This window comes from Phoca vitulina, unplaced genomic scaffold (assembly GCF_004348235.1).
Source record: "Phoca vitulina isolate PV1807 unplaced genomic scaffold, GSC_HSeal_1.0 scaffold26, whole genome shotgun sequence".
In the NCBI taxonomy this organism is placed as follows: domain Eukaryota; kingdom Metazoa; phylum Chordata; class Mammalia; order Carnivora; family Phocidae; genus Phoca; species Phoca vitulina.
The window spans coordinates 13,141,016-13,167,133 of NW_022589729.1; the positions used below are offsets into that span (position 1 = coordinate 13,141,016).

The 26,118-nt window shown below is 34.4% G+C and overlaps 1 pseudogene; it reads right to left on the reverse strand.

Annotated features, from left to right (window-relative positions):
• Positions 1-753: 753 nt before the first annotated feature.
• On the reverse strand, positions 754-3,001 carry LOC116643494 (annotated as a pseudogene).
• Between the last annotated feature and the right edge of the window lie 23,117 nt (positions 3,002-26,118).

The window sequence follows — 26,118 nt, forward strand, 5'->3', positions numbered from 1 at the left end:
TATACAGAAATCTGTTGCATTTCTATACACCAATAATGAAGCAGCAGAAAGAGAAATTAAGAAAACAAACCCATTTACAATTGTACCAAAAACAATAAGACATCTAGGAATAAACCCAACCAAAGAGGTGAGAGACCTATACTCTGAAAACTATAAAACAGTGCTAAAAATTGAAGACAACACACAAAAAAATGAAGATATTCTATGCTCATGGATTGAAGAATAAATATCATTAGAAGGTCTATACTCCCCAAAGCAATCTACACATTTAATGCAATCTCCATCAAAATACCAACAGCATTTTTCACAGAATTAGAACAATTCTAAAATTATAATCAAAAGACCCCAATTAGCCAAAGACATCTTGAAAAAGCAAAGCAAAGCAATTTCACACTCCAAGTAATATTACAGAGCTGTGATAATCAAAATAGTATGGTACTGGCACAAAAACAGACACATAGACCAATAGAACAGGATAGTAAGCCCAGAAATGAACCCACAAATATACAGTGAATTGATTTTATAGAGCAGCCCCAGGTAATGTTAACAACTAGATTAAAAAAATAAGGAGAACCAATGTTATTCTGTATACTCTTGGGCTGGGAAGCTTCTCAAAGGAGTCATGTTCAGGAAATGATACTCAAAAACATAAATTCTTATACATTAAATTTCCCTGTTAAGTAAGTCTCTTTCAAATTCTTTAGTTAACAGCAATACTTTAAAAATCTTCAACTGCAAACTCTTAGCTTGCAATGTTTTGATTTTTCCTGAATCTTGAAAACTTCAAAGTTATATTAAATATATTATCTTCTGTTTCTTCTTAAAGAACTCATGTTCATAAAAGGATCGTCATCGTCATCCTCATCTGATTCAAAATCTACCCCTTTAGCTATTTGGCTCTGGGACATGCTCTTGCTTGATGATGATGTGCTCGACCACCTCTGTTCTGTTTTTGAAGTGGTAGGAAAAATGTCTTCTTCCACATCTGACTCATCCACCTCAATCACCTCTGAATAATTCTTAGCAGCAACATTTTGGGATGGCTGCTGTCTTGCAGATTTAAAGGCATCTATAATAGACATGTTTCTAGGTGTTGACATAGTGGCCTTTGAACTTCTGCTTCGAGTAGAAGTCTCTAGACCAGTGCCTCTTCCTCTCTGAGACTCCCCTCTCCAGGCTGAGTTCTGCCCTCTTCCTCCTCGGCAGCCTCTTCCTTGGCCTCCTCCTCTGCTGGCTGCTGCTGTGATGTCTTCATCAGAGTCCTCAGCCATCTGTTCTGCCAAATCTATACTCATGAGGTCCTCAGCACTAAAGGCAGAAGCAGAGTCCTCAGACTGAGATCTGAGGGCTCTGGCCCTTGTCATAGCCTCTCGAACTTCATCATCTTCTTCATTAGTGTTTTTTTTGTCTGCTTTCTCTGAAACGACGTACCTCTTCATCGATTTTATCTTCTAGGGCATCAATATGACGCTCTTTAAGAAATCGCTGTGTTTTTTCCAACTGGTATTTCACTAATTCCTCTATGGCGTCTTTTTCTTCCTTGTCCACAAATTCTTGTGCTGCTTAACCCATTCCCCTTTCTGTTAGAAGTGAGAGCTGCACATTCTTCTCTGCAGTCTGAAAATACTGTTTTACAAGGTCTTCTACTCTTAGGGTTGTTCCTTCTGAAGATTTTGTGATGAGCTTCCCAAAGCTGATCTCTTCTCTCGTGTTTTTCTTTTGTTCTTTCTGTCTGAAAAAATGGGTAACATCTTTTGGATTAGCTACCCGATCCACAAATTTCCGGCTAAAGCGAAGAACACTGAAAGGCTCAAAACCTCCATTATAGTCCACTTGCAGTCGTATAAGAGGCTTCTCTGGCTGTCGAGAATTTCCCAGACGTTCTCATTCAGCATTTTCAAGCATTTCTTTAATCTTCTCCAAACAGAAGCTCTGTATGGCCTGGGTTACTTTAGGATTATCTGGGTTAAAAATGTCTGGATAATCAGCCAGAACAATATCCTCCATGAAAAACTGCCACACTGTGTGAAGAGGAATTTTCTGCATATTCATCTTCCTTCCATTTATACGCAGCAAACCAACATGTTTCTTTACGCTTCTCCTGGGGAAAGAGAAGTAACCACTGAACTTCCAGGTTGTGATATATAAAAGAGTTGTTGTTCATTTTTGGTTGGAGCTATTTTACACTCATGTTCATGGCCCCAGATAACAAGATCAATGAAGTCATCCAAAAATTGTTCTGGAATGAAGTTAGTACTTCCGTGTTTACTCCTGTTCTGATGAATCACAAATAAGTTAAACCAAGAGTTCTCATCTTCTTTTGGTCTCAACATTGTTACTTTTTTATTGATGAACATTCAATAGAGACTTTCATCTGGAATGGAACCTAAGCCATATAGAGCAATTTTTGTGCTTCCTTTTTGGAGCAAAACTGGACTAATGTCTATCTTCTCCACAGACACTGAACATCCAAAGTGATTTATAAATCCAGCACAACTTAAAATATCCAGGGCACAGAGGGCATCTGCCCCTGTGGGATCATCATGATTGCCATGACCACTAAACACTGGAATTGAAATGTTGAGATTGTCATCTTGGTAGTTCACCCACGAAAACTTACTAAAACCAAAGTTGACTGACTGATCGCTGAGAATTTCAAACTGTACAGGACGATCACCCATGCAGTATTTTCTTAATAACTCAAGGCAGGTATGTAATGTTTTTCTTGAGGGCTTATTTTCATGAAAAAGATCACCACCTAACAAAATAAAATCCACTTCGTTTTCCTAGGCAAGTCTTAAAATTTCATCCAATGTTACAAATGTATCATTTCTTCTGACTGCATCTTTCTCCATAAATCCCAGATGAATATCTGTTGCAACTAAGATTTTAAATGTATTTTCATCATCAAGGGCATCCGCAGGACTCATTCTTATGGTCAGTCCAGCTCCTCTGGAACCAGTTTTCTCTCCAAGTACTCCTGGGTTGTGTGATCAAATACATCAGAAAACTCACTCGATTCCAAATTCTAGCAAATTCCTTAAAACTAGTGTAAATAAACAGAAACACGTGCTCCGCGGAGAAACGCCCTGCGCCTGCAAGGCAAGTGGAAATGGCCAAGATATTCTGGGAAGAGGGGCTGCGGCTGCGAAACAACCCCTCCCACGTCCGGACTCCTGGTTCCTTCCAGATTCTAAGCCTCAACACACTACCCCCACCCCCAGCTGGACTCTCTGAAGCCAGAACCAGAACCCTCCAGGGCTTAGCCAACCAGTCCCATTCTTTCCATATATACTTATTTTTATATAAATATATACAGGTTAGTTTATACGCATATATTTGATGTGTTTGATGAAAGAACCTAAAAGAAATGGCTCTTCAGTAGAATTTGCACAATTAGCATCCAGATCCTGTTTCCAGAGCTCCTTGGATAAATGGCTGATTCTAGGACCGGGCCTACAAATAATACAAGATGAACCTGGAGCATCTTATAGTGTGAGAAATTAACAAAGTTCTCAAAAGTACTTCAAAAAATACCAACACTGATGGAAGCACATCAAAAGGGTGTTAAGAACCAACTGAAAGAACACCAAATGGTCAATACTAAAAAATTTGAGCAAGAAAATATATTAGGGTAGTACTGGACTTTGATTCAAAGTATAAAATACATATCATGAGCCATACTAATGATTTTTTCTATAAATAAATAAATTCATAAATGAGAGAGAAGAAAAAATCTCCTATGCAGAAGAATTCCAGGGACGCCTGGGTGGCTCAGTCGGTTAAGCGTCTGCCTTCGGCTCAGGTCGTGATCCCAGGGTCCTGGGATCGAGTCCCGCATCGGGCTCCCTGCTCCGCGGGGAGCCTGCTTCTCCCTCTGCCTCTCTCTCTCTCTCTCTGTCTCTCATGAATAAATAAATAAAATCTTTAAAAAAATAAAAAAAATAAAAAAAAAAATAAAAAAAAAAAAAAAAAGAAGAATTCCAAGTGATTTATGTAGATTCGGTCATCAAGGAGGGGGATCATAAGTTGCACATAATGATTTTCTTCCAGATTACAGTATGGAAAGAGGAAGGGGATAAAAGTAACTCTACAGAGGACAAACCAGGAACGCTACCTTAGCCAGGTAATCAAGGCCAACATAAACAGTCATTAATCATGTCAATATTATGCTCCCTTTAATGATGTGATGAAAAGGACACTTTACCTCTATGGTCTTCTTCCCCCAAAACGTTAACTGTGGTTTATTCATGAGAAAAATATCAGACAAATACCTATAGAGGTTCATGCTACAAAATACCTGACCAATAGGCATCAAAATTTTACCATCATGGAAAATGTCTGAGAGATGTCCGAGGACGTATTGGTCAAAGGGTACAAACTTCCAGTAATAAGATGAACAATTTCAGGAGATCAAATGTGTTGCACGGTGACTATAGTTTAAAATACTGTAAAAAGGTCTGAGAAATTGACATAGATAACAAGAGCCTAAGGAGACATGGCAACTGAATGTAATGGGGTATCCTGATGGAATCCTAAAACAAATAAGCAAAAAGGACATCAGGTAAAAAAAAACAAACAAAAAAAAAAAAACCAAGGAAATCTGAATAAACACTGGATAGTGTATCAATATCTGTTCAATAAATATAATAAATATACTCTAGTAATGTAAGAGATTTATAAGGGTGGAAACTGAGGGCTACGTATATGGTAACTCTATTATCTTTTCAATTATTCTGCAAATCTGAAACTTTTCTATAATATAGATCTGTAAAAACATTCAATGACCTCAAAATGGCCCACAAAATCGTTCATAATACACAATTCTACCTTTCTGTGAACATCTTCCATTGCCTGCCCTTTTCACAGTCTGCCCCCACAACAATAGCTTCCACACTGGTCTTCGAGGACACTACACCTGCTCCCACCATAAGGAGAACCTGATGTGACTTCTACCTGGAACATTTTTTCTACAGATATCTGCTTATATCCTTAGTTCTTCAGGTCTCTGCTCAAGAACAGCGTCATATGAGAGAACTTCCCTGAAGATCCTATACAAAATAAGACTCTCCCTAGCCCATCTCCAGAAATTCCTATCACTCTTCCTCAGTTTTATTACCTACCCTTCATAGAATTTTTCATTATTTGGCATGTTATATATTTACATGTTTACATATTTAAGGTCTGGCTCCTTCCACTAGCATATAAGCAGCATGTGGGGAGGAATGTGACTGTTCTAGTCACTGTTGTATGTGCAGAATTTAAGAGTATTTGGTCTATGGTTGCCATCCAGTAAATGAGTGAATGAAGCATGCAATAGACTGATGAATGTAGGTAGAATCTCTATAAATTTACATCAGTGTATCTAATATATATGTAGAAAGACTAACAGCAAAACTTTTAATATTAACTTTCTCCTTGCTTGTCCTTAATTTCTGTGAATTTTGCAGAGTTTAAGTTTACATTTTATATCTGTACAACACTTTATAATACTTCCATTATGACAGCTGCAGTAGGCATAATGCTGTTTGCAGCACAGTGTGAATCACAGTCTGGAATATATAATGTTTAAACCTCTGACTGAACTGGAATATATAATTTCACAATGTAGTAAAAAATGTGCATGAACTTGGCATTAAAAATGACAATAAAATATTACTACCAAGCAGACTTTTGGAATACTTCTTGGAGACTTCCTGAGTGTATACTAGAAAGGAAATGCTTTACTAACACTCAGTTCATGAACTTTACTACAAAAAAATCTGACAATTGGATTACATGGTTGTGTCACAATTTGGATGTAATATCAAAAACCTGGAGGATGTGCGATATAAGAGAGGATATACTAAATATGCTTCCTACTGAGTATTCAAATCAAATGTGTTTTAAACACGAAATGAACCCATAAAATTCCATTTTAATTTTCTTCCAACCACAGAAGCTGGAGAAATGCTGTGCTGTAGTTTGAATATGCTGAAATTAGTCACTGCAGAGGCTAAGATATAAAACAAGTGATCTGGAAACACCCATTATTGAGAGACATCTTTAAACAATGAAAAGTAAGATACATATGATATTTCAAGTATTATTACTAACATTGACTCCTTGCAACTAAGATATTAACAGTACAAAGAAATTAAAAAAAAAAACCTCTCGCAATTTTGAACAGCTATTAATATATTCTTCAAACACATCACAACCACCGGATACTTCTCAACTTATGTATTTCTCATTATATATTTTACTGCTTTAAGATTTCAGCAAAAGTTCTAGGCTTTGGGTTTCAGAAGTTCCAGGTGCTTTTAATTATTCAATGTACTGAAAATATTGTATTCAGCCTTGGCTGGAAAAAAATAAATTGGTCGTTGCATAAATATTACTATCATTCAAAAAATGTTGATGGAACATACACTATATTTGTTTTAAGGAAATATTATTACTAGTCAAGAAATATTCACTGAAGGGCACCTGGCTGGTTTAGTCAGTAGAGCATGTGACTCTTGATCCCAGTGTCATGACTTCAAGCCATATGTTGGGTATAGACCTTGCTTAAAAAAAAATATTCATTTAATATCTACTCTGTTAAAGGAAATTGCACAGAATCAAAATTTAGAGAGTTAATAGAGAAGATAAATTTTACAAATAAATGTTTACAAAGAAGAATATTTTGTGCTGCATCACTATCTTTGTATATTTATAATAGAAAAAAATAAGTGTGATTGCACACAAGATAGTTAATAAACATGAATTTCTGGCAGCTATTCCTAAACCCAGACTTAGAGATGCCACCAAAAAGAGAAGGAATTATATGTATATAAAACTGCAGGAACCTCATTAGAAACCTCTATGGACTGAGAAAGCTTGGAGAAATGACAATGGAGTAAAAGACCAAGGAGGAGGAGGACCAAAACCAATGGGAATGGATTGGCAGAGAGTTCTGGATATGTTCTTCTCTTTATTCTATATTGCCGGGGGTATATCAATAGCTACCTGTCAGAACTATGAATTAACTATTGTTGTGGTAGTTTGAAAACAAATCCACAATTTTCTTGATGTTCTTAGCATCAAAAGGCAAAGTCTAATTTCCCTTTTAATATGACTGAACTTAATGACTGACTTCAGACAAATGCAGTAATGTGGAAGTCATGATGTGTGACTTCAGAAACTATGGTAAAAAAAAGTCTGGGGCTTCTTCTATCTGGGATTGTTTACTCTGGGGAAGTTGCTGTCATGTCATGAGGATAGTCAAGTAGCCTATGGATAGGTTCAATTAGCAGGTAACTGAGGCACCTGCTAACAGCCAGTGAGGATCTGAAGCCTTTTCCCAACAGCCATGTGAGCGAGCCAGTCGGAAGCAGATCATTCAATCCCATTAATATCCTGCCTGTAAACAAGTGAGATACCCTGAGCCAGAACCACATTCTTCAATGCTCCTGAATTTCTGAGCCACAGAAGTCCTGAGAAGCTCATTTTTTTTAAGCCACTAAGTTTTGGGGTAATTTGCTACACAACAATAGATAACTATTTTACTTTACCTTATTGAAACAGGAGCTCTCCTTAAATGATATCATTATGACCAAACCTTATCATTATCATGCACAGATATTTTTCCAATGTATTTTGCTCTTTTGACTTTGTCATCTGTCTTCAGGTATCTGTCGTCAAAAAATCTTTTGAAGTTGAGTATACTGAATATTTGCATTTTTTTTTTTTTAATTTAAGGGCTTCTATGTATTGTCTTGGGTAAAATGGAGCAGAATTCAGTGGAATAGCTTAGGACAGATAACAAGTAAGAGAGAGGTAAAGTGCAGTAGTTTCAAGTCGTGATCTGGAGTCATTTAAAGGAGAAATAGATGTAAAGTTTTTACATTTTTATGGGATTTGGATAAGAGTCTTTTAAGGAAGGGACTTCTTTTAGAAACTTTATTATACCAATCAAAAAATGAAGTGTATTAACATCACTGGATGTTTGTGATATTTTTTTACCACTAATTCATTCAAATGAACAGTGTTACACATATCAAAATTCCTTGAAGTTACAACTGTAATTCTAAATTATCTTTGGTAAAAGTATGCAATTTAGACAGATAACACATAGGGTTATACTGTCAGTACTTGAAAGAAGCAGGTGTCTGGGTCAAATGACTTAGACGTTAGCATCTGACAAAGTTCAGGAGATGTGTTGCTTGTACAACTCATGTGTCCAGGCACAATCTAACAGTTCAGTTTCTCCAATTGCAGAAGGAGGATTAAAGAATCTCTTTTATTTTTTTTTTATTTTTTTTAAAGATTTTATTTATTTATTTGAGAGAGAGAGAATGAGAGAGAGAGAGCATGAGAAGGAGGAGGGTCAGAAGGAGAAGCAGACTCCCCGCCGAGCAGGGAGCCCGATGCGGGACTCGATCCCGGGACTCCAGGACCATGACCTGAGCCGAAGGCAGTCGCTTAACCAACTGAGCCACCCAGGCGTCCCAAAGAATCTCTTTTAGATATAGATTATCTTGAACAGAACAAACCTGACTGAAGAAAGTTCCCATGTGCTTTTGTTTTTGGTATATATTTAATTTTTTATAAGGATGGAATAAATATTTATGTTTTTATTTCAAAATATTACATGCAAAATACAAGTATCCTTTGCTTGTTACAAACAAATTTCATATCTACTTTCCAAAAGAATAAAGGGAAACCTAGGTTTCTGTCTTTTGAGACTTTGTAAGTCCTGAGCTTATTTTTCTGTGTGCCTATCCAATTCACAGACTCAGTTCAAGAATTCTTACCAGGGTAGATCACATACCTGCAGGCTTCTTGCAATGAAACACTTCACTTCTACAAAGTCAGGCATTTTTCTTTCTTTTTTATTTTATTCAAAGCTTGAACAGAAGTAAAAAAAAAAAATTCTGGTATTATTTTTCAGCATACACAGATCCTCTCCTTAAAGGTCATCTGAAAATCACTGGGTAAGATATTTAGATCAAGCCAGAGTAGCATATTAATAAGTGCCAGGATGAACAAAACCTAAATGTTAGATAGTTGAACTTTGGACCATTGGATTTTTGCAGGTTTTTTTTCTTTTTTAACAGATTCTTTAGTTCCTGGACAAATTAACAAATTCCCCTTGCCATGAGTTTATTCATAGGAAGAGATAAAGGAAAAGCAACTGGACTTTGTAGTCGACTTGTCAGCTCAGAAGGTTCACACTTGAGTTACATGCATTCTCCTGAACCACTTTATTATCTTTAATTCATACTCAAGTGGTAGAATTTGGTTGAGAGTCCCGGAGCAATTCATGCCCAGGCAAGTCAGAGGGCATAAGTAAACACAGGAAGGTTTTATTAGTGAAGGAGTTAGAAAAGCTATGATCTTTCTTAGGTCAATATTATCAGTCTAGTGAGAAGTTCAGAGCAATAATAATACTTGCTGAAATAAATGGAAAGCCCAAAGTGGAAAACTAAGTAAATGTAAATACGCTTTATAAAAAATAGTCCTAAGTAAAAAAGAAAGACAGTGGCAAAACATATAACATGTGCTATGTTTTTGAGTTCCACAAAGCTTTAGGAAAAAGCAGAGCAGGGAAAAGTTCACTGGGTGATAGCATTCTTCCAGCATCCATAAGCCATGCATTCCAGACCAACACCAGACCATCATAATATTGATTATATGTTTTACAAAAGTGTTTATAATTCTCAATATTTTTTCTTTTTTAAAAAGATTTTATTTATTTATTTGACAGAGAGAGAGAGAGAGAGCACAAGAAAGGGGAGCGGCAGAGGGAGAAGCAGGCTCCCTGCTAAGCAGGGAGCCCAATGAGGGGCTTGATCCCAGGACCCCAGAATCATGTCCTGAGCCAAAGGCAGACGCTTAACTGACTGAGCCACCCAGATGCCCCTCTCAATATTTTTTCTTATTGAATTTTCTTTTTTAGGAAAATTGTCCTCATCATGTAGCACCAGCACTGGGAACTTCATCAAGCTTTGAGGAAAGCTCGGGTTTCTTGTAAATAAGATGGGCTTCATTTTTATTATGAAGCTGTTCAATATAAGCCAGTACAAAGATTTATTTTTTAGTATTGGCCTTCTAGAATAGACTTTTTTAAACAAATCTGGATCATAGTCTAGAAATAGATGAAGCTATGTAACCTGACTTGGTTGTGTGGGGTAGAAAAGAAAGCCATTTGAAATAAGTTGGGAGTTAGTTCCAAAATGATTTTTGCAAAGATATGCTTATATGTTCCTTGGTTCAAGAGTCTTTAGAAACTGAGTCCCTGTATGGAGGTTCCTGTTGGCTCTGTATCAATGTCTCAGTCATGGAATTGGAAGATTCCTCTCAGACAGTTTCAAAAGTATCCCAAGGTAATGTTTATCCTTTGAAGGATGACTTATCTAACACTACACCTGTCCATTTCTTTAGGAACTTCATCTGAGAGACTGATGTTAAAAACTGAAAAGATCAGATGGAAGAACAGTTTTTGTAGTAAAGAGTCTAACTAGTTTTTTATTTTTTTTAAAGACTTTATTTACTTATTTGACAGAGACACAGCGAGAGAGGGAACACAAGCAGGGGGAGTGGGAGAGGGAGAAGCAGGCTTCCCGCAGAGCAGGGAGCCCGACGTGGGGCTCAATCCCAGGACCCTGAGACCATGACCTGAGCCGAAGGCAGACGCTTAACGACTGAGCCACCCAGGCACCCCTAGTTTTTGGTGTTTGATCACCAACAACTTCTAAGCCTCACCCCTCTCTTTTCTCTTCTCCTCTGTGGCCTCCCATCTTCGACACTAGTGGGGGATTTAAACCATGCAAGCCCCTGCCCACAGACCAAACCAGCCCCATCCCCTAATCACACCAAAACTTCAAGTCAGGCTCCTTTTCCTGCCTTCTCAAACTATTTTTGGACCAGCTTGTCTGTCTTGTTCTCCCTAGAAAATCTTATTATGTAAGCAATAAACCTTTCATGCTATATTGGTGTGTGTGTGTGTGTGTGTGTGTGTGTGTGTCACATTCAGTTTTAATATCTGAACCAAATTCTTGGTGAGGGTCCATCCTGTCCCTGTGGGATGGTCACGGAGTTAGTAATGTTAGCAATAAAGTAGCTTTTCATTGAAGATATGTCTTTCAAATCTAATCAATTAATTCCTAAAGGAGGTTTATAATTTGTAGGAGACAAAATAAACCTGGCATTTGGAAGACTGATGAGTAGAAATCAGAGCTCAGATCTATTGTGAAACTTGCCTCAGCACTGCAATTGAGGAGATGCTCATATTTAGGTCAAGAGTCCTCAGGAGTTTAAACTGTTTCCGAATGGTGGCAAGGGTTTCCTTATCGGATTTCACAGGGGCTACTAAAATTGCGGGTTGCCTACTCTCCCAAACATCACTAAAACAATCTGTTGATTAAAAAGGAGATAATTTTATTAAGTCTATTGAGACGGGTGAGAACACTATCTTTTTTTGTAAGATTTATTTATTTCTTTGAGAGAGAGAGACAGAGAGCGAGCAAGTATGAGTGGGGGGAGGGGCAGAGGGAGAGAATCTCAAGCTGACTTCCCACTGAGCAAGGAGCCTCACTTGATCTCAGGACCCCAAGATCATGACCTGAGCCAAAATCAAGAGCTGGACACCTAACCTAACCCAGGCACCCTGGGAAGAACACTATCTAGATAGTCATGTATATATGAGTAATCTGGATAAGGCTATAAAATACGTATCTATAGGCATAGCTAGATAGATGATAGAGAGAGATAGAGATAGGGATATGAAATAGATACGTATAGAGATGCCTAAAACTGTATGTTGGAAAGAAATTGTTATTAACAAATAATATTTGTTTCTCTTAATTTTCTCTCATGCTATCTAATGTCTTATCTATAATTTAGTATTTCCTAGTCAACTACTTTTCCTTTTCTCCTTTTGCATTTTTTTTTTCCAGATCTCAATTAGCAAGAGTTAAGTTAGTCACACTATTCAGTTCCAGGTACATTATCTTTTTTTGGCTTTAATGAGGTATAATTGACAAATTAAAAATTGTATATATTTAACATGTACAATGCAGTGTTTTGATATAAGTTTACCTTGTGTAATGATTATCACAATTAAGCTAATTAATATATCCATTATTACTGAGCTCTAAAAAGCTTCCTCTTACTTGAGGTACATGAATGATTCTCTATACCCACATCCTTAAGGTACTTAGTACCATTCAGCATTTGAATTTTTGTCAGTCCAATAAGGATAAAATATTTCAGTATTGAATTTGTTTCCATTTTCCCCTGAATACTGAAGATTTTCAGTAAATCATCATATAGTAGTTTGTGTTTTGAATACCTTCTCAAAGTTTTCTGTTCTTATTTTTTTATCATTTTTCTTATATTCAGTTTTGACAGTGGACATATACTATTAGGTTCATCATGAAATAAAACAAAAATTGTGATACCTTAAATTGAAGGTTTTACAATTTAATGATATTCTAACATATTTTGGAGAGTTAGAAAATGTCTTCTAAGATGGAAGAGCTTCTATGTTTTTCTCTCAAAAAAAGAGACTCTAACCTTTAAATGGCAAAGTTGCAGCTGTCAAAATATAGGGCTGAGATGTTGGTGCCCTATTAACCTAGAACGAAAATAATTGCCATTGGCTCAAGAGCAACAGCACGAAGTGTGGGTCGCCCTTCTAGCACCTTTGACTTTCTACAGTATAGCAAGAGGCAAAAAGCTTACATGGACCTTAAATGTGAAAATGACTATGTTATTGATGTTTCACTTCTAAGAGAAACAGAAAAGAACTTTAAAAGTACATTTATAAAACAAGTTTTAAAAACTTTTAAGCAATATGTTTCTATTATTTTTATCTCACAGTAAAAAGGTATGACCATTTTTGTGATCAATTTGTTTCAAATAATAAATCCATAGGCTAATATTTTAGAAGACATATATGCAACATACAGAATGAACTTAATTTTACCTTGTGTAACTCATGTATATACACTTGAATCTTATTAACATAACTGATAATTGATTAGCGTAATAATTTTTATATTCTCTGTGACTTCATTATCAAATAATGCATGAGTAAAGGCCTACAAATAGTTTTAATAATTCATACTCTATTTACACAATAGCCAATCAGGGAATTAACCTACTTGGTTTTGTAGAATTAACCAGGTCAGGGGTTTTAAAGCATTAATGTTAACTCATTTTTTTCTGCCAGGAATAATAATTTTGTTATCATTAGATGGTTCAGCCACTGGAACATAAAGGAGGGGTAGTTTTTTTTGCAAGACGTCTTACCAATTCCAAATTATCCCTGATTTACAATGTGGTTCCTAAATTTTAATAGTTATAATTCAATTTTGGTAATTTTTTGTTAAAATTGAAAAATCTGGTAAATTAAATGTACAATGGTTTGGAATATTTTTTTTCATACTTATCCTCCATTTATTTTCACAGAACTATTAATTATGAGAGATAGTATATGTGATTTTACATTTGTCACCTAGGATAATTTCTAATAATAGTAGACACCTCAGTAAATAGTTGTTGTTATAATGAAGAAAAATAATAAAGCCACATGGGAAAATGTTTGGCTTCATCTATGATGTAACTGCATATTAAATTTTTTAAAAATTGGTTGTTTTCACCTTTCAATTCTCAGTAAAGATAAAATTGACTCAGAACTAAGGATTGCACTATGAATGCATATCATCATTTCAGGAATTGTAATTAAATTTACTGGTGGGGAATATTCATCAATTACCTCCAACAGGAGTGCCAGCCACATGACCAAGATGCAATAAAACGCTAGTTCAGAATTCATTGGGCTGAAGTTTAGGGCAGGAAAGAAAGAGGATCCAGTGAGGAAAATAACTGAAAACTTTATTATCTTCCTGTCTATTCTCATTTAAGACTCAGGTATTAAACATGGCAGTCCATGACTTTGGAAAACATAATGAGCAATATACATCCAGGAGTGTAGGTTCCAAGAATAATGGGAGAAGAAAACAGCTGATTTCCTTGCATGCTTTTGTTTCTCCTTGGTTATAATCAAGAGAAGTTGACCTCTCTGAATTCCTTAAGGTAATTTAAAGTGCCTAGGCAAACAGTAATATAAGACCATGGCACACTAAATTTGTATATGACTTTTTTAAGATTGCCAGTCCCTAAAATTTCCAGTTGGCATTATTTTAGCTGAAAATAACAAAAACTTATCTTACCTATCAAAATTAAACATAAATATATTTGAATAATACATCTTGCAAATTATAAGAGAATGTTGAATTAACAAGACTCGAGAATGAAATAAGTGAGGAATGCTCAAGGAAACTTGAGTAGCATTGTTCATCTCACTTCCAATTGGTTGGCTATTGTAAAAGAAAAAAAAAAAGAAGTGTTGGTGCGGCTGTGGAAAAATTGGAACTCTCATGTACTGTTGGTGGGAAGGTAAAATAATACAACCACTATGGGAAACAACAGTGGTTTCGCAAAAAAAAAAAAAAATATATATATATATATATATATAATAACCATATGATCCAATAATTCCACATTCGGGTAAGTACTCAGAAGACTTGAAAGTAGTGTCGCAAAGAAATATTTGTACACCTATGTTTATAACAACATTAATGGTGGTTCCAGGGGCTGGGGAAATGGGAGAATGGCAAGCTATTGTTTAATGAGTGCAGGGTTGCAGTTTTATAAAATGAAAAGAGATCTGGAAATGGATGGTTGTGGTGGTAGGACAGCATTATGAATATATTTAATACCACTGAACTGTACATTTAAAAATAGTTTAGAAGCACCTAGGTGGTATAGTCGGTTAAGCATCTGACTCTTGGTTTGGCTCAGGTCTGATCTCAGGGTCATGAGAACAAGCCCCACAACAGGCTCTATGCTCAGCACGGAGTCTGCTTGAGTTTTTCTCTCTCAGTCTCCTTCTGCCCTGCCCCCTCTCTTTCTCAAATAAATATATCTTTTAAAAAAATTAAAAATAATTTAGATGGTAGATTTTATGTTGTGTGTATTTTACCACAAAAAAAAAAACTAGAAAAAAAGTTGATAAATTTTATTGATAAAACTAGAAAAACATAAGAACATTAAAAAATATTTGATAACATTTAAAATAATTTTAAGACAAAAATTTTAGTAAACTAGATATAGAAGAGAATGTTCTAAATTAATAAAGATTGGGTACAACAAACTTAGAGAAAACATTATACTTATTAAATATTGAAAGTGTTCCCATTGAGATTGGGAACCATTAACCTCATGTCTATTCAAGTCCCAAATATAGAAAAGGGAGTATAAAGCTGAGACATGAAGAAAACATACACTGTCATTTTCATGGATGTAACTATGTTGTAAGAAGTATTAAAAGACTGAAAATCTATTCAAGTTAATAAATCATTTTAGCAAATTATCTGGATAAAGATCATTGTGCAAAAAGTAAATGCATTATTATATACCAGTATCAAACAATTAGAAAATGATTATTATTTATCTTTCAATTATGAAAAAATGTTAAAACCTAGCAATAAATGTTATAAAATGCATGCAAGATCTATATAGAGTTACAAGATACCATTTTTTTTAAAGATTTTATTTATTTATTTGAGATAGACAGAGCATAAGCAAGGGGGGAGGGGGGTGGCTGGAGAAGCAGGCCCTCCACTGAGCAAGGAGCCCAAAGCAGGGCTCAATCCCAGGACCTGGGATCATGACCTGAGCCAAAGGCAGATGCTTAACCAACTGAGCCACCCAGGAGCCCCTACAAGATACTATTAAGAGAAATTAAAAATAAAGACAAATAAAAAGAGCTATACCATGTTCGATGTTTGGAAGACTGAACATTTCAAAATTGGGAAATATCCTTATATTGATATATGGATTCATTTGGATTCAATGCAATCCCTATCATCATCCTATCAGGTCTTTTTTGATTTCTGTGTGTATATATTGTGAACTGGCAAACAAAGTAAACTAAAGATACAATTTATGATAAGAATGTTAGGGGAGTTACATTAGCCAGTCCCAAGACTTACTATATTTCTACAGTAATTAAAATGGTATAATATTAGTAGAAGGATAGTTAAATAGACCTATGGAAAATATTTTAGTATAGAAACAGACGCACCTATATATATTGTCACCAGGTTTATGAGAAAAAAAAAAGCATTGTAACATAGTGAAAAAGAATAATCTTTCCAATAAAAGTTATTGGACAATATGGCTATTTATATGCAAAGAGGGAAAAAATATTGAATCTCATTATCTAGATTAGTACCTTACATTGTATTCAAAAATCAATGCCAGATGAATTGTAGACTTGACGTGAAAGGGAAATTAACAAATTATCTTCTAGAGATAATACGGAAGATACCTTCATGAACTTGTACAGGCAAGCATTTCTTAAATGGGATACACCAACACTAACCCTGAACTAAAAATTAATGAATTTCACTTCATTAAAATTAAGGACCTCTGTTCATCAGAAGGCATTATTAAGAGAAGAAAAGGGAAAACCAAAGAATGGGAGATGATAGTCTCACTGCATAAAACAACAAAGATTTGTATCGAGAATACATAATGAAAGAGTAAAAACCTGTCTGGGACTAGAAGAGTGAAAATCAACTTGGCCTGAAAAAGAGAAAAAGTATCCCTGCCATTAATCACACTGGGAGAACAGACACAGATAAAGTCAGTGGCAAAATTAACTAGAACTGTGGTTTTTCCAAGGTCATGAAGCAACTGTGAACTAGCATAATGACCTCTTCTTTTAATGGCTATTGCTTTCTTATCAATGATACCCTAGAGCCACTTTGCCAGTCCTATCTGTTACTGGTGATACCTAATCACTAAGCTGCCTTGCCTCACAGCACCCAACCCCTAGTTGATCCCTACTTCTTAAACCCACCTCAGAAATATGGGCCAATCCAGGATTGACGACTGCTTCTCTTAGACTCTAAGAATCATAGGGAGAGAGGCCAAACTTTAGACAAGATGCTTCCCTAATCTCTCTCTCTCTCTTTTTTTCCCCTAATCTCTTTATAGTGGCATTTTATAGTTCTCTTGAAGTTCTCTTTCTAGCTGTATCAGGTCAGTAAATCTGATTTTGACAGGCTTCAGGCTTTTTCCTGGTGGTCTTTGATTTATTAGGCTTTATCAAATAATTGTCAATAATAATAATGAGGAGGAGGAGAAAAAGTAGTAGTGCAGGCAACACAAGAAATTTTCAAATAACCAGAAAGCAATGGAGAGATACTAACCATCATTATTCATAGGGAGGTCTAAAATAAACCCACAGGGGCGCCTGGCTGGCTCAGTCCATAGAGCATGCAAGTCTTGATCTTGGGGTCGTGAGTCCCAACCCCACTTAGGGTGTAAAGCATACTTTAAATTAAAATAAAATAAAATAAATCCACAAAAAGATACAGCTATATCTTTTTGTATGTGTATTTATACACATACATACATACAGCTCCCTAGAATCGCTAAGTTTTAAAAGCTGAGGATATCAAGAGTTGGAGAACATGTGGAATAACAAGATCTACACACTGTTGGGAATGTAAATTGTTGCAACCTTTTTGGAAAATTGATGAGCAGTATCTTTCAAAGCAAAACGTAGAGCCCAAACAATTCTAATCCATGGTGTATACCTAAGAGAGATCCATATGTACGTGCAAAATATATATTGAAAAATTAGTTCCTAACAGCATCACTCATAAAAGCTTCAAACTGGCACAACCCAAATGTCCACAAGCAGAATGGGTAACAATATTTTGGAATATTCATGCAATGGGAAACCACACAGCAAAAAATAAATAAATACATACATACGTACATAAATAAGTATTAATGACCTACTGCTGCTTGAAATGTAAGTGATGGGTCTTCCAAACATTTTACTGAGTAACAGGAGACAAAAATAAGGATACGCAATGTATATAAAGTTCAGTAGCAAATAAAGCATATTTGTGGTGATAAATGTTTGATTTAATGATTGGGAGTAGCAAGCATGACATACAGGTTGCTGATAATCTATAATTTGACCTCAGATGATGTGTTAGTGATAATTCTTTAAGCTATAAAATTTAAATTTGTGCATTTTAAAATATTTGTTATATATCATAATTGAATAAAAAACTCAAGAAAGAATTAGAAACTGTTAGATGGCCATTTTGCATTTGGATTAATAATTAAGATGTTTTGAAATTTCATAAATTTTGGAAATTATATTGTTTTCTTTTTATTCAAAAATTTCACTTTAATTTTCACTATTTATAGTATTTATATTAATAAGTGTAATGCATAGAAATTAGAGGCCAGCATGAAGTTTTCATAACTTTAATCTACAAAGCACATGGATAGTGGATCTTTTTAAAGCTCTTATAATCAATTATCTAACAGTATTAAAGAGAAAAGTAAACTTATGGTATTTTACTATAATTCACTGCATCAGGAAATTACAAGGCAGAGTTCTAAAATACTAAAAACTCTAAACCATATCACCATAGCCATTAAATGTTTGTGAATCAGGAATTCAACTTAAAAATAATAAGATGTGTGTATATATTTAATTTTACATAAGTGACTATAATTAATAGAATGAGAAAAAGTGAGTTCTAGTACACAAAACGAAGGAATTGAAAATAATGCAATGTTTTATCAAATTTTTTGGTGGTAAAATTAAAAGGAATTCATTTTCATATTTTACAAGACAAAAAATAATCTAGATGTCTTTCTCCCTTTCTCATTTAAAAGCAAACAAACAAAGCTTTTATACCAGTCAACATTTTCTGGAGGAACATATTCAGTATCAAACTTTTTCTCTGAGAATTTTCATGTTGCTCACTTTATTCAACTAAACCATCAATCCGATAATGGATTGGATTTCATTACAGATGAAAAACATGAAGCTTGTAGAATAATGACAAAGACATTTTACTAAATCTGACTCTAATTTTGGAGACTGGATTTCTTTTTTTTTTTATATAGTTTTTTTATTATTATTATGTTAATCACCATACATTACATCATTAGTTTTTGATGTAGTGTTCCATGATTCTTTGTTTGCATATAATACCCAGTGCTCCATGCAGTACGTGCCCTCTTTAATACCCATCACCAGGCTAACCCATCCCCCCCACCCCCTCCCCTCTAGAACCCTCAGTTTGTTTCTCAGAGTCCATAGTGGAGACTGGATTTCTACCTGAGCAGTCTAATTTCAGAATCTGTGCATTTAATTGTTACACACTGCTGCTTTCCCTCCCACCCCTGAAATTTGTTATATTCCATATTTCCTCTCATTAAATCAGAGGAAAAATCATAACTGCTACTTTAAAAAAATTCCCACATTAAGAAATGTCATCTACTACAATATCCTTTTTCTCATAATAAGAAGTAATGATTTATGGTCCCATGACATTTAGCTCATTATCAAATAAAACTGAACAATAATAAGCATTGCTTTAGGCAGGTAATGTTCTTTTTCTTTATGTTTATAATCACATTAAACATGATATTTTCAGCATCATTGCTCTACTTAGATTCTTCTTGAGCTTGTATTTTGGAAGAATTAATCTCTAAATTTGAGTGTAATCCAATTGTGAGGATAACTTTTATGTATTTTATAAAATATTTTTGAAGTATATTATAAAAACATCTTATGTCAGAGAAATTTAATTGTTATCAATTAAGTAAAAAATATATATGTTCACTTTATATTAAAAATTGTTACTTTTCATACATATAGCCCAAAACACATTTTTTATGTAGGCTAAAATAAAAACTATTTTAGATTTAGAAAATTGGAGATTTAATACTCAGGTCATTAACTTCTGTGTGGACAATTCACTTATACTTTTTGAACCTCAGTTTCCTCATTTGTTAATTTAAGATTATCTATGTATATTATTTTATACACATTCTAATAACATATTTATATGTATACTAGTAATTACCATATTTTAGAACATATTTTCTGAGCTTTTAATGTGTATTTTTATATTTAATCATCAAAAGCTGCTGAGAGAATGTTTTCCAAAATCATAAACAACCTTCCCAATGAAAGGTAAATGTTGAACTGCCTAAGACCTAGTAATGCCTAGAAAAGCATCATCCTAGAAAAGAAACTGGCATTCTCTAAAACTCAATGGAAATCAGCTATAGTTCAATGATTAAAATGATTACTCCTGTTCTAATGCAAGGATTGAACAACTTTAAGTCTTGAGTCACATCACCTTTCCAACATTTGATCACACCAAAAGATCAAGCTGATGTATCCATCTAGGAATGCCAGAGTGGATAATTCTACCAGTAGTTATCCATACCACAAAGCTGCAATTGGCAAGGCTTGAGCCTTCACCCAGCTGTTATATCTGGGCAAGGCCTATTTAATCAGCGACTGTAGTAGATAAACTGGCATCCAAGGGTAAGAACTAGTGCTTCCCTAATCATGCAGCTTATGGTCCCATCAACCTAAGAGTCAATGTTTAACTGCCAACTAGGAAACCACAGGAATAAGATTCCTTGGTTTTTATTCCTACTATCACTGTTGATGAAATCATTAAATAAAAGACTTTAGTAACTATAACATTAATCCTGTCAATAATGTATTTTCTTAATACCTTTTGATTTTGTTTATTTTCTCCATTAAATATTACAAACTCTTACTGACTAAAAAAGTCCTCAAGAAAGTTTATTTAATATATATAAATCACACAGTTCATATTCTCAAATATACATAATATTAGAGTGGAAAAAGAAAATAATTTAGAATAATATTACAGGCACAACTCTGACACCAAAATCACCAGTTTCTCATTTGTAAAGTAAAAATAAGTTTTGCTAAGTTGAAAAATAGATAATTTATATAATTTAGCTCTCTACATCAGTGTTTAACATTTGGCAAATATTTGGTAAGTTACATTACATTATGTATTATATATTATATATTTTTATTAGTGATTATTGTTGCATATATGGTATTATTGGATGAATATATATGAGAATGAATAAATGAAAGTATAAACAGCTCAAGTATACATTCAAATAAAAACAACATAAAATAGAGGAGGAAATTTGAAATTTCTGATGTAATCACACTGTTTTAACATGAACAATTCCTTCTCAAATATTTTAATATATTTCAGTTAACAGATCAGAAAGTCACTAAGACACCTAATTTTAAATCTGATTTCAAATATGAATAATCAATGTGGTAAGTTAACTAATATGATTGAATTGGAGCTATATCTCTACTCATTTAATTGTTATACTACCTAAGTTATTTATTTATTTATTATTTATTTATTTATTTAAGATTTTATTTATTTACTTGACAGAGAGAGAGACAGCGAGAGAGGGAATACAAGCAGGGGGAGAGGGAGAAGCAGGCTTCCCACCGAGCAGGGAGCTGGATGCAGGGCTCGATCCCAGGACTCTGGGATCATGACCTGAGCCAAAGGCAGATGCTTAATGACTGAGCCACCCGGGCGCCCCTACATCAGAGATTTAAAGGAAACAATTTCACCTTGGTATTTGGTTTGGATGATTTTGCACCTCCCCCCCGCCCCGCCCAGCTCCCTGCCATTTCCCATAGCATGTACTTCATAGCAGGTCACTTTACACTTTATTATCTTTGTTGGTTAGGAACTTATTACTCAGATATTAATCTTCAATACAGAAAACATATAATTTATTGTTATGTTGTTTCCAACAAGCAAAGTGTCTCACAAATGGTCAGTTTTTAATAAATCTTTTTTTTTGCATTTTATGAAACATTGATAAAGAGTTTATACCCCATTTAGTTAGAATTTTATATTAACAACACTAACCTACTTGATTTCATGTCCTTCTGTGTTTTTTGCTTCCAAGATAGGGTAAAGTAACAAATGCTTGCATTGTTATGGGGGAGAAAGAAGATTTAATTCATATCTGTCTGTGCTTTTAGGTTCAAAGCATGTATTATAATCAAATTCTTTACTATACGTCTTAAAAAACATACAATTAAAGAGGAATGGAAGTTCTTCTTATCACTCTTTAATTATCAACAAAACTACCTTTCTGAAATTAAACTTTCTCTTGATATAATTATAGGTTCACCTGCAATTGTAAGAAATAATACAGAGAAATCCCATGTATCCTTTAATATTGTTCAGAATTATAGTACAATATCAATATCACAATAAAGATATTGACCTTGAAGATATAGGACATTTCCATCATCAAAGGATCCTTCATGTTGCTCTTTTATAACGATGCCTATTTTCCCATTATTCCATTTTCCTCTGACAACCACTAATCTGTTCTCCATTTCTGTAATTTCGTCATTTCAAGGAAGTTATATAAATGGAATTATCCAATATGTAACTTTTGAGGATAGACTTTTTCACTGAGCATAATTCTCTGGAGAGTCCTCTAGGTTGCTGCATGTGTCAACAGCCTGTTCCTTTTTATTGCTGGGTAGTACTACATGGCAGGGATGGGCCACCACAGTCCGCAAAATCATTCATCCATTGAAGAACATCTCAGTGTTTCTAGTTTTTGACTATTACAAACAAAGCTGCTTTAAACATCTGCACACAAGTTTTTGTGTGAACATAATTTTTAATACCTCTGGGACAAAAGTCCAGGACTGTAATTGCAATTTTTAAAGAGGAAAAAAACATATATATATAAAATCCTACTAGGTATACTTTTACATTATTGTTCTCGAGAAAAAGGAAGCCAACTTTGTTGTCACTGGTATTACCCATCCTTTTACCTATGTTTAATATATTTCAAAGATTTGTCACTCATGATTTAACAGAATAAAGCATCTGTTTGATTGTTACAAAAAATAAAAAAAAGAATATAGTTTACTATTATATCTGAATTTAACTGAGATAATTTTCTTCATTTGATGAAATAATATTGTACTTAACACCAGAAACTTGGTTCGGTGCCACATCATTTCTCAATATAACTAGCAATTGATAGATTTTAACTCTAAGGACTATCAGTTAAATGTCATTTTAGACACAATTTTCATGTTTTATTGTATTATCTACTTTTATCCTAGACAAAAATTTATACATGATATGGAATTGCAAGTTTAATTTTTAGCATTTTCTTCTAAAAGAGCAAAAATATATATATGGTCTTTGTTTTTCTGCACACAATTTAGTTGGGCATGTTGATACATCTTTCAAAATAAATAAACATATTTCAGGTCAGATATGATAGAGTGAGAAAGACCTAGGAACGTTAACATGTGGTAAAAATGAAGGGAAAGGAAATGATGAGGGGAGCAAACAGGTATGAGGGGAAAAAGCTCCTTTCAACCTAACTGTGAAACTGACATCTGACTTTGCTTCAGGCAATTTTGTGTATAAACAGCATTGGCATTCCCAAGTCAGCTTATAGGATAACATGGAACAGGCAAAGAAAGAGAACACAGACATATGTAGGTTATGTATAATAAAGGAGACAAGGCAGTACATTGTGATAGTGTAGAAGAGACACTTATTGTAGGCTGAGAGGTCTAAGATCAGAGTTGCCACAGAAGGGTCTTAGAACTGGAGCTGAGTTGAGTGTTGAGAGATAAAGATGAAAGAGCCCAGTAAAGAGATTAAAAGCTCTCCAAAAACAGGAACGGAAACACACTGAGGCAAGGAAAAGGATGTGTGTTTTGAAAACTTCTGTAGTTTGGTAACATTGAAGTAAAAATGTGACAGAGAGGTGAGAGATAATGGTAGAGAAATAGAAGAGGGCTTGGTGTATCTTGAAAATGGGCTTGTGCCATCTCCTAAGAGGATTTTAAGAAGAATGATGACAAATGCAGATTGATTTTGTGCCTGTCACTTGGTTCTAAGTATGAAAGTCACATAAGAGGGTAAACAAAACTAAAGATCTGGGGTCTCCTATTAATGACTTGAGCGGGTAGTTGATAGTGAAGTTGTGAATTCAGAAGTCCAACACAATTGATTTAAGCGAGGAAGCCGACCTGGTCACTCAAGGTTGGAGCTGTTTTCCTGGTGCTTTTAAACCCTCAACAAAATAATGCCTTGGGGGACATTACTGCTGTAAAACTATTCAGAAGTTGTCTGCATTGCTCTGTGCCACTCATTATATTCAAGATGCTATTTCTAACTGGATGTTAAAAATAAAGCACCTAGGCACTCACTACACCAAGTATTTCTGAACATACAGATACCTATGCTAGATCAGTGGTATAATTTAAACTATGCCTTCCAAATTCTCCTAAAAATATTTTTGAAAGGCTATACCTGACACTTAGGTAACTATCGACTGTGTGGACCACCTTAAATATAGTTAATTTAACTATTTTACATACGTAGTACTTACGTCACAGAAGTCTAGTCCACTAATATCTTTTAATAAAAGGTGTTAATAAATCAAAGGTTTATGCTTTATTGTGAAAAAGCATGTCTAGCTGAAACCAGGAGGAATGCTCATTAAAATAAATCACAATATTATAATCACTATAGGAACTAGAAAAGCCAAAAGACCTAATAAGAAAATTAAGATTAATTCAACATACAATATCTGAATAGATATATGTGACTATCTAAATCTTTAAATGTAGCACATTCATGATTAGGAAGGAAATACTATGCAAATATCTATGCTTTAAAATATTTCTTAGAATCTACAATAAAATCACCAAGGAAAATTCTAAACATACAAAATAAATCTAAATTTTATTTAGAATAATATTATAAGGACTATCAAATTAGATCTTTGTAATATGTATAGGTTTTGACACATTCAAGATGATCTATCATTGTTGGGGCACCTGGGTGGCTCAGTCGGTTAAGCGTCTGCCTTCAGCTCAGGTCATGATCTCAGGTCCTGGAATCGACCCCCACATCGGACTCCCTGCTCAGTGGGGAGTCTGCTTCTCCCTCTCCCTCTGCCTGCCACTCTCCCTGCTTGTGCTCACTCTCTCTCTGTGTCAAATAAATAAATAAAATCTTTTAAAAAAATTTAAAAAAAAAAGGATGATCTATCATTGTAAACATCACTGCATTGCCATCATTTTTCCACATAAGACTGTGTCATTAAAGCACACAAACTATGAAGCACAAATTTTCAGTAAATCAGATAGCACTTTGATGTATTATGTGATACAAGCATACGTACCTATGGATTATATACATATATTTTATATCTGCTTATACAGAAATGCAAGTATTTATTGTATTTTTGGACACAAAAGTTTTTATTCTTATAAAACAGTAGAATAAAAATAAAAGTTAAAAAAATGAATAGTAGAGAATGAGTAAAAGAATCTATCAATTCAATTTTTACTAATTCCTAAATGTTAGTTATTTGAAAATGTTAATTTATCTCATATTGCAGCCTATATCAACAAGAACAGCAAATGTTTTGACATATAAAATGTAAACATAAGGAGCACCTTGGTGGTTCAGTAGGTTAAGCATCTGCCTTGGGCTCAGGTCATGATCCCAGGGTCCTGGGATAGAACCCCTGGGGTGGGGCGGAGCTCCCTGCTCAGCCAGGAGCCTGCTTCTTCCCTGTCCCTCTGCCTGCCACTCCCCCGGCTTGTGCTCTCTCTTTGTTAGATAAATAAAATCTTTTTAAAAAATTAAAAAGTGTAAGCATAAGTTCTTAGACAAAATGGTTGTGTTTACAGGCAAATGGAAACATTTTAGTTGACTGAATAATTTTGTGTTATTGCCAATATAGCTGATTTCTAATGTTAGAACTAGACATTAGGTCATGGCTGAAACATCTTTCCTTTGATTAGTAGTTTAATTTAGTTGCATCCTGATAAGAGCAAGCAAAAACACAGATTATGAAGATCACAGCACATTATTTTTAAAAAGTTAAATGATTTAAAATGATCATTTTATTAAAAAACATAAATTTCAATAAATAATTGCATTAAGTATACTCAATGTTATTGAAAATAATGTCTGTCTTTTGCTACTGGATTTTACCTTACCGGATGTGTTTCTAACATGTATGTGACTCACGTTTATTTTTAAAAATCCTACATGACAACATCACTCTTAGGACTTTAAATAAAAGGAAAATATGTATGGACTAAAGGGATTTATTTGCATTTATAAAGCTTTCAATATTATTCTCTTTATGTAAATGTTTTGC